This window comes from Symsagittifera roscoffensis, chromosome 5 (assembly GCF_963678635.1).
Source record: "Symsagittifera roscoffensis chromosome 5, txSymRosc1.1, whole genome shotgun sequence".
In the NCBI taxonomy this organism is placed as follows: domain Eukaryota; kingdom Metazoa; phylum Xenacoelomorpha; order Acoela; family Convolutidae; genus Symsagittifera; species Symsagittifera roscoffensis.
Genome location: NC_087066.1, coordinates 38,157,129 through 38,167,824, shown reverse-complemented (window position 1 = coordinate 38,167,824; position 10,696 = coordinate 38,157,129). Strand labels below are relative to the sequence as shown.

The 10,696-nt window shown below is 40.6% G+C and overlaps 1 non-coding gene across 1 annotated transcript; it reads left to right on the top strand.

Annotated features, from left to right (window-relative positions):
• Positions 1-7,113: 7,113 nt before the first annotated feature.
• Positions 7,114-7,274, top strand: LOC134847035 (U1 spliceosomal RNA). The gene has a single exon (XR_010162850.1). It is a non-coding gene; the product is annotated as a U1 spliceosomal RNA (small nuclear RNA).
• Positions 7,275-10,696: the final 3,422 nt, after the last annotated feature.

Here is a 10,696-nt window from a genome sequence, read left to right as displayed (position 1 = left end):
AATTTTTAGAACTTGTGCCTCACTGGTCGCACCAATTTATTACGCTAGCAAAACTATAGACGTCGGACAAAACGCTTGCTAGGAATAAAGGGTCCTTTCTACTTTCTATCTTAGAAAGTAAATCTAAAATTCGCTGAGAAATATTTTATTAAAAAAAGAAGTTAGTATGAATTTACAGCAAGTTGCCTTTTGACTCAATATCTATTTTAACGGTGAGATTAGAGATATTTTTACTGAGAGTAGATATTATTTTAGAGATTGGTTGGGGTGGTAGAAAAGAGTGGTATTGGTGTTAGAAGAGATATTGTTGGGATGTTAGGAACGAGCGAGCTTGGGCAGATTTCAGACAGGTATTGATTTTGGACCGCAGCCCAGGAGACTTCCTTTTTAAGCTTTTTCTGAGGAGGCTTTCACCTTCAAACGACTTTTTGCCTGGTTCTTTCGGGGGTAAAATCACGCCTATAAGTTTAGCATGATCGGAGTGATGCCCGGTACTGCCTCCCCAACTGGCTCTCATATCTCTCCAGACCGTGTTCCGATCGGACAAGATATAATCGATGACTGCACCTGAGCCTCTGGGGTGACGCCACGTTATAAGCCTACTTAAAGGTTTCTTAAATAACGTGTTCACGATTTTTAAATCGTGTGTCGAACAAAACTCTAGCAATTTCTCACCGTTTGAGTTTGTTTCTTGGTCGGCAGACCAGGCATCAGCAAGGGGTCTCATTTCGGTCAATTGTTCCTTACTGATTCTCGCATTCAAATCACCAAGTATCAGAGTATGAGATCCAACTTTACGGCTGGGGATGCCGTCTTTCATTACTCTGAAGAGATCAGCGTAGAAACAATCAACCCGCTTTTCACCTTTCTCATCATCAGGGTTAGTGGGACTGTAACAAACGACTATTTTAAACCTTTCACCATTGATGCGACTACTCAACCAGGCTACCATAACTCGATCACTTTGGCACCTATGCTTGGTTAGTTTCATTTTCAACGAATTGAAAATGAGAGCAACCCCGTTTCTACCTTTTCTCTCGGGGTCGCTCGCGCATATAATGGTGTAATTTCTACCAAGATCTGAGACTCCGTCGCTATTTAAGCGGGTCTCGCATAAACCAAGGGCATCAAAATGCCGCTCGAGCATCAGCTGCTCTAACTCTCCTCCTTCAAACCCCCTAAGGGTCCTACAATTCCAATGTCCAAACTTCCACGGGTGCTGCCTAACCAAAACATTGTTTCGGGCCGGTCGCTCCTGTTTCCGATTGGTTTCTCTCAAAGGATTGAATGTAGGTAGAATTTTTACAGGTATGGCTTACTGGACCGTATTACCCAACCTCTGTTATACACCGAGGAGGCGTTAACGGAATTCCTCACGGTTTTCCGCCAGCAGTTTAGTGTTGATACCAATGATAGATATATCTTCCGGCTCCCGCCGAGGTGAGAGCCGGAAGAACAGGTCCCACACTGACTCCATAGAGAGCTTCAATAGATCTCTTAAGGAGTTAGTGTGTAATGCCCATGCCAGGTTACCGGTTCCGGAACCTGAGGAAAAAGAAGGTACATTCTTTGAGTATTTAACTACCGAACAACGTTTGGTTTTTAAAGAATGGAGAAGTGTACACAGTCAAGTTCTAAACAACAGAACTGACGAATTGGTTGCTGCAAGGAAAAGGCTAAACTTGAAGTGCAACAAGCTGAGAAAGTTTGCTCAAAATGAGATGTTAGAGAGTGGCCTGGAAGGATTTCAAGACAAGCACGTCCTCGGACAAACGCGTGAAGCGTTTAAGGTGTTGAAAGAGACTCTTAGGAGTGTTCGCTTGAGTTGGTTGGAGAGAAGGAGCAAAGGTGAAGTCAGTAATGTGAAGTTTCAAAGGCATTATGAGAATCTGTTCACGAACAGACCGGCGAGTAAAAAATTTGTTGAAAGGTCACTTCCAGTTGCGGATAGTGGACCTCCTAAAGGAGCAGAGGTACTACAAGCCTTGAGAGAAATTAACACGGGCAAGGCTCCCGGTGAGAGTCAGATCACCAGTGACCTTCTTAAGTTGCTCGAGAAGAATATTCTCAAGCCTCTCACAAGAATTTTCACTGATATCTGGCTTGATCCGGGGAAAGTTCCCCAAAGTTGGAGGGACGCAGTAGTACTCAATCTGTTCAAGAAAGGAAGTAGAGCAGAACCGAACAATTACCGCAGCATTTTCTTCTCGACCAAGTTGGCAAAGTGTTCGCAAAGGTGATTGCAAATAGGGTGAATAAACAGCTGCCCAAGATCTCTCCTTATCAATTTGGGTTCCGAAGTCACAGGTCAACGGGCCAAGCTATCTTGGCAATTAGATGTTTGCTGCAAAGAAGGATTGAGAACCAGCAACCTCTTTGTATGACTTTCATCGACCTGAAGAAGGCTTTTGATTCAATTGATAGGGAAGTGCTGTTTATTGCCCTAAGGGATTTTGGAATCCCAGGAGATATCATCAGTTTGATTGAAGCGCTCCACACCAAACCCATCGGCAAGCTTGATAAGGATAACACCTTTGTAGTTAACCGAGGGGTGAGGCAAGGGTGCGTTTTAGGTCCACTGTTGTTTATCATCCTTTTTGACTTCCTCCTAAGTAAGACCAGTGGGGAGAAAAGAAACTTTGCATACGCTGATGATCTGGCTTTGATCTCTGACAATCAGGCAAATGCTACCAAGTCGCTGAATGAGATGGCAAAAACTTTTGGATTGGCTCAATTAGAAATCTCTGTCGAGAAAACTAAAAGTATTGTAATCAACACCAAAAACAATACTAATGTCCCTATCAATGTACTCAGTGAACAGGTTGAACAGGTCAATCACTTTGAGTACCTCGGCAGCATCTGAAAAGGCTATAAGCGCTCGCATCTCTAAGACAAGAATAGCAATGTTACGTCTTAGACCGGCCTTGGTGTCTAAAAGGCTGACACTAAGGAACAAGGGTCTCCTCATTGAGACATTCCTAAAGCCTGTCCTTCTATACGGCTTAGAGACCCTTGTCATCAGATGCGTAGATCTTGGTAGATTAGAAGCGGTTATACACCGCGCTAAAAGAATGTGTCTCAGGCTAGAAACCAGAAATGAAATGAAACTAAAGGAACTGAATGAAAAAGTAAAAACAACGCCAGTCGCTCACCAACTATGCAGGAGAAGGGTACAACTGTATGCTTCCTTTAAAAACATCGGGGTCGATAGCTTGAATGAACTGCTTGAAGGTGCTAAAGTTTGGCAAAAGGATTGGGTCAGGCAGCTCAGGGTTGACCTTGACAACCATGGGCTCAAGACCAAGTGCGACCAGGATAACTGGTTGCATAATCCGATTGCCAAACTTAAGTTCACAGACGGCGGGGATTTTAAAGCAAATGCTATCGGCAAGAGGACGCAAACAGTTCAATGTGCTAATGAAAACTGTGGTAGAATGTTTCATAGCAAAAAAGAGATGTATAGGCATCTCAGAGACAATCATTCACCCTCGGTCCAGACCTCCGCTAGTAGTGACAATGAAACTAAAGGAAATGAAAGAACTGTAACTAAAGGAAATGAAAGAACTGTAACTAAAGGAACTGAAAGATCTGAAACTATTAAAGGAATTGAAAGAACTGCAGAGATCCCCCAGCAGCCCAGCGACGGGGGGTCCAAAAAGGGTAAATTCGACTGCCCTCTGTCCGACTGTAACAAGACTTATGTCTATGTCAGCGGTTGGACAAAGCACATGCAAAACTGTCACCCGCATGTGAAACTGATCAGCGCATCAGAATCGACCGTCTCAGCACCGCAACTGAGTCGGCAATCCTTCGCATCAAACCAAGACACTAGCACAGGTGATGAGGTGCTAAAGTGTCCGCTCTGCTCCTACCGGTGCTCTGTTAGAAAGTCAATGATCAATCACTGTTATGTGAAGCACCGATACTCCTGGGTGAAAGCAAGGCCAATGCCCGAGCCGCCAAGTCATGTTGGCGTTGCCCCGGTGCGTACAATCAAGAAGCAAAATTGTGCAGATTGTAGCGTCATGACCACCACTGCTACCTCGGAAAGGTAGAACGGGTTCCCGGTGGTGACTTTCATTTCGTTCGAATCAGTTCTAATGATTTGATAAAGTCAGAACCATTGCCCCTGGCCTTGACCAGCTGGGGTGCAGATGGGAGGAACTTATTATTATTGTTGGGATATTAGAGAGGGAGGTTGTGGTGTTAGAAGAGATATTGTTGGGAATGAATTCCCGTAGTTTTGAGCTTCTATTTATACTCAGATGGGGAAATCACGCCACTTTTCGTATCAAATGAGAAGTTACTTCTTAACTTCGTATTCTCTATTCGTACATTCGTATTTTACGAGAAGAAGGTTTCGTATGCTCGTATTTTACGAGAGGAATCGTTAATATTCGCTTTGAATGAGAATAGTCGTTTCAATTCTCAATGCTTAAAACGTTATACGAATTATTCCAATAGCATTTCCCTTCCTTTTGCAAGGGAATAAAAACATATTTCTTTTGGTGGTGGCGGCGGCGTCACATTTTGTGAACGCAATAAAATAATTCATGTTTCTGTTTCTATTTGAAATCAGAACAATAGATTGCAAGAAAATCCTATCGGACCCGACAGGCAACTTTGGCCAGTGCTCTCGGAAATCCCATTCCCATAAACAGTGTTGAACAAAAAAAATTACTGTCGAATCGCCGGGAAAACAGGTCGTCCAAAAAGTTATCAACCCAGCAGCTTGTCCAGTTTTATCCACGAAATGTGTTTTAAAGGAAATTCTCCAGAATTCCTTGCCTGTATCCGCTTTTTTGAAACAATCAAACCAAGTGCTTCGAGAGGGGCACAAGACGCGGTCAAGATAGCAGACTTCGTATCACTGACCGACAGTCCGACCAACGAAACAATAACGATGGACAAGAAGATCGCTGGTGTTGCGGAAAACCCAGTACACCGGGGACCGACGAAAAAGCCAACACAACCGAGGAGCAAGAAAACGAGTAGATCAGGAAGTGAACGACGAAGTTATCATTGGAACCAAGAAATGCGATAATGCAACGGAATAACCAACCAAGGAAGTGCAAGAACCCGCAAAAGAGAATTGAATAATCAAAATTCCCAAAGGGACTTAAGAACTCTTATTCAAACTCAGTCAGTCATACGTGAACTAAAAACTCGAACCATTTATTTTCGTTCAGAAGGGGGAATGTCGTCCAACCGGATTGGCATCATGATAGTGATGTACATATTTACATATTTATAAGTTTTATTATAATTTATACCACAGGTCAACTGCCCTTGAGAACTACGGCCAGTCCGTATTGCTAAAATCGCAACATGTGCAGAACTGAGGAAAGAGATTATGTTTGATTTAACTTCTATTTCTTATTGAGTTATCACCTTAGTCGCCAATCCGAACGGATTCAGTAAAGATCATACAAAACGGTATGACACACTTTTTGGTAGTAATTATCAAGTCATGCTTCATACTTATTCGAAACAGGAGTTCAGTGCTCCATCAAAAATCATGGAAACCAAATTTATGACCCTTACAATTTACTGACCAAAATTAAGAAACAACAAAGCTACGAAGTATTGTAAAGAAAGATTTCTACATTTTTCGATGTTTCTGTCAGTGGAAATATTGATCTACAAAGTTTTAAGTTTCTTGCTGATCTTAGATGAGCTGATATGTTTCAGGCCAGCAACTGAACTATAATCTTCTCATGATTGAGTTACCAATCAGAATCTTCCAAACGATTGTTTTTTTTTTGCAGTGCAACGAAGAGAAAAATTTGCAGAAAAGGATAAGAAGCATCCACAGTCTTACCTTATTAAAAAAATTTGGTGTTTTGTTTTCAAATTTTTTTATCAGTGGTTTGAAAAATTGAGTTTTTGTCCAATGTTTTTTGATCTGGTAATGCTTGAAAACCAATGTATCTGCAAATAACAATTTTTTAATTGGTCAGTCTAAAGTTAATTCAGGGTCGGATGTAGGATTTTCTTGAGGGGGGATTTTCAAAAAGTTTTTGAAAATTTTGTGGACCTTTTTTTTTAGGTCGACGACACCAAATTGATTTCCGAGAGCTCTCCCAAATCATTAAAAGACCCTGCATTTGGTAAAATTTTCTTCGCCGCAGGCAAAATTTAAAAAAAAGAGGCAAAAAAGGCATTTTTCGGCTCTTTTTGGAAAGTTTTGACCAAACAATGGCACTTTTTCGGCGCGCGCTCCCCTTTAGAAAAATTTAGGGTACATCACCAAAAAGGATATCTCCAGATAGTACAAAGAGGGACACTTTGGGTCGGCAGGGGGGTCGAATCCCTAAGGGAAGAGGGCGTCCGACCAACCAACTCCCCCCACCCCTGTGTTAAATGAATTTAGCTCTTTTCCCTCTCCCCCCCCCACCCCACTCAAACATGAATTTAATGGTCTATCGAGTGGTTTTAAAAGGTTGATTATGAAGACCACAAATGTTTCTCATGGCCTAATTAGTCTGCATGTCAATTTTCATGACAATCTGACAAAGTGAAATGTAACTTCAAATAAAAAAATTTGCAGGTGGGGGGGAAAAGGAAAAAGAGCCATGAATTCATTTACATACTTTGAGATTTGAGCGAATTCTTAGAGGTTTTTGAATACTCAATTCTGATTGGCTAAAAATAACGGACAATAAACTTCCAAAGTTCGGTCCATCCAGCGTAAGATGCGCCACCATGCACGATGCTTATCGAAATCCTCTTAACAGATTTCAGAATTGAGCTTGTCTGAATTCAACTCATTCGCTGCGAATCCTGCGCATACCATTGGTTCAATTGTCGACGCAACAAACAGGCACATGTGGCTTAGTTCACGTTACCATATTTGGTAATATGACCAAATATGGTCTTAACATAGTCAGACAAGCTCCAATTGGATTGACGTGTGCTTATAACTTGCAAAAACAGAGAAGGCAAAATTTCTCGGGAGTGTCATCGAAGTTCTGCCAGCGTTCATGAAAGGATGTCTTACAGAGCGAAGAATAAGTCACAAGAGCTACGAATTGCGTCAATGTGTGAAGTCATACCCAAGTACGCAATGTTACAATTTTTATACCGTATTGGAAATATCAGCTATTGTATTTCATACTTACCTGGCGCCGACCGTCCTCCGATCAAGCAGAGAGGTGGTCCAGGGCGAGGCCTATGCATTGCACTGCGCGGAGGTTGACCCTTGCGATTTCTCCAAGTGAGAAACTCGGACGCGCAATTTATTAGTGTGGGGACTGCGTACGCGCTATCCCTGAAAATCCTGAACTTTAAAAACTCGACAAGAATCATAAAATGCCACCCGCAAACACGTACTGACTGCAAAACTTCAACAGCCTTCCTCACGTATGAAGAACAACAGGGGTAATTAGTAGTTCCGATCCGACAATTCCGTATGTCATCTTGGCCATTCATTGGATGCAGCAAGATGTATAAAAGAACATGCGAACATATGTTAATGTTACTGGTTTTGAAGTCAAGCTTTTTGTCGTGGATGTCTGCTTCTTAAGTTTTAGTCGTTTTAGTAATTAAGTTTTGCATCACAAATGTATGGTTGTCACAATTTTTTTCCGTCCCCATTTTTCGTTTCCCACATTCATAATATACCCACGAGAAATGACAGAATTTGTCCTTATAATAGCCAACCACTATAAAATTAGATCTATTTTTGACGACGCGATTGGAGAACCTTTGTTTGTTTTACAATCGGCTTAAACTAAATGACCATTTTTGACTTTTCAACTTCCGTCGATTTGAATTGATTTACTTGTCAGTGATTCGGGATTAATAAAAATAGTATTCAAAATAGTTTTCGGCATCGATGAACAGCATCTTATTCCGCACAGCTGTATTTCGGCAACTGTTTTATTGCGCCCCTTTTTGTCAAAAAAAACGGTCTCTATGGTGTTTTGGTAGCACTCGGAGAACCAATAAGGTCCAACGAAAAAAAGACCGACAAATTTTCTAAAGTTTTTTTGAAAATCGCCCCTTCTCCCCGAAATCCTAGAAAATGCTAGATCCGCCCCTTCCTTTCAAGCAAAGAAAGTTTTCCCCCATAGTGATCTGACCTGGAGAAAATAGAGGTAGGGGTCTTTTGAGCGGTTCTTTTGATAGGTAATCTAGTTCAAATGTATGACTGGTCGTATACGAGTAACAAAAGCAAATAGTAGTTAACGAATTTAAAATTTAGCCGATTGACAGCAAAGCAGAATTAGCGTGCCTTTTCGAACGAATATGAGGGTCGTCAAAAAAATTTTGCCCTTGTGTCTTATTTTGTTAAGCCCGGACATGACTCAACAGGTGATGGTGATTGAGTTTAATTTCAAACTATGCAAAAAATCTCTATAGTTTTGACCAGTTCGCCTGATGTAGTGTCTGCTCAAAAATGTAAGCAGCGTATATCAAATTGTCACTTTATTCTGATTGGCTATCATCAGCCAACAAGTTCAATCACAATAGTTGCATTTCAAGAAAAAGAAAATGCAATACTAGGCTGACCAAATTCAACTTCTATCAAAAATGTTATGACCAACTTTTTAAATAGATAACCGGAATGTAAGTCCTGATAAGGCAACCGGCTATAATTCTGAAGATATTTGTGCAGGAAATTGCTCACACCGCAAGGAACTGCTGAACGAAAAAATGCAATGCGCTGAACAGTCGCTTTTTTTTAAACAATTTGACGTGCTTTCTTATTCTTTATGCGTGAATTTTTTTTTGCAAATCGAAAAACCGATATCCTAACAAACTTTTATCACGGGCTTGAACAGCCAATTATCCGATTTTTTCTTGTTGTTGGAAAAGGTTTTTGATGCCAATGTTAGGCATATTCTGTCATGCAAATTAGTCATGGACATAGCTGTTGGGACAAATTGGGACGAATTGGGGCAATTCGACGAATTGGGGCAACGCGTGTCTGTTCAAGAAACATATTTCTCAATGGACAACCTTATTCTTGAAATTGTGCCATTGTTAGTAATCCAGGCACCGTTGTCAGATCAGACATGCGACTCTTTTGCACAGCTTTTTCAATGAAAAACAAGTCAACGTAAATTTAAAGCTTGTCATCAATTTGGACCCTGAAAAAATCTTGAGTAACATCCAGCGCTGATAGTGAAAATTATATACTTTGAGGAAAAATGAAATCTACAACCGGAATCATTGGCTGGCAAATATTTGAAAACCGACTAATAAAAACCCAACTTATCAAAGAGCGGCTTCCAACATTAGACCGCCTCCTTAAACAAAGCTCGAATGGTTTGGGTGTAAAAACAACAAATCAAATTTTTCAGGTGGAAAATATTCAAATTCGACGAGTGAAGAGCACATAGTTTTTTTTCACTTAGTTCGAAACAGGCTATGGATGATGAGAAACATCTAGTACAAAAAAACAATAATTCACGGTTAAAACAGGGTCAACATCGGAAAATTTTTCAGCGCCTGATTATGAGAAAATAACAACACCGGTCAAAGCAAACAACTTGAATCAAGGCGAGAGTATGACATTAATTCTGAAGCGGCTCTGGGGTTCTCCAGAAGGAGAAGACGAAAAAATATTGGACTAGTAATGCCAAAACAGAAGATTTATTTAGAAGAACAGAAGTAAAAACAAGAAAGATAGAAAACCTAATTACAAGTGTAGGATATAAAACATATGTCATGGAATTCTTACACTGGCCTAAGTCAACTTTAGTTTACGTGTTTGTTTTTCAAACGACTGACTTTCTCAAACATTTTGATGTTTGTTAGGAAAGAATTGAAACTTTTTACATTTTTTTCCAATAGGTATCTTTTCGACAATGAATATTCATACAAACTACTCTTTAACTGATGCCCACTATAGGAATCAATGATTGTGCACTCCAAGCTCTCAAGGTGACCCTATCGGTGAGATGAATTTTTTCCGGATCACCCTCCAGGCATTGATAGTAGTAATGAATTTACGTTTTAATGTAACTCGTAAATTCAAATTCAAATTCCAAAACTTTTATTTAGAAATGTGAATGGCCTGAAATTGTGTCTTCTTCAGGAGTTAGTGCTTTGGCTTATTACAAGGTGTAATAGGTTGCCTACTTTGTTCTAAAAACTTGGCTCCTCGCTTCATCTGTGAATTTCGAGGTGATGCTGAAGTTTCAGCAATTGGTTGATTCCTCAGGATCTTTCCTCCAGCGCAGAATCTAGATCGTTCAAAAAACTGTCGATTGATTCATTCGACTTCCTATCGCCTCCTCTTTTCAGATCTCGTTCTGACTTGATGTCAGTTCAGGCCTGAGTAAAGAAATTCAGAGTTACAAAGATGTTTGCTGACAACCTATTTTCTTCTTCATTTTTGACATCCACGCCGCTTTTTAGGATTGTTCCTTCTACTTTTTTAAGGAATGCCGTGCAGGTCTGTCTGCCGTTTAGTTTATCGTGCCCTACTTGTAGTTTCATGACTTCTATCCAGATGTCTATTCATCCATCGGGGTCATCTTTGAAGTTATTCGGTTTTCTGAAAATTTTCCAAGATTTCTCATGATTGCTCCTTTCACTAGATCCGGATACCTTGTTTGCAAAATTGATTCTTGAGGGAATGTTATATATATATTACCAGTTTATTCAGTCTATATATATTGTGTTTGCTTTGGCGCCATCGGTACTGGCCAAGTCCTTGGTGCAGTTTAATAAGTACCTGCCAGTG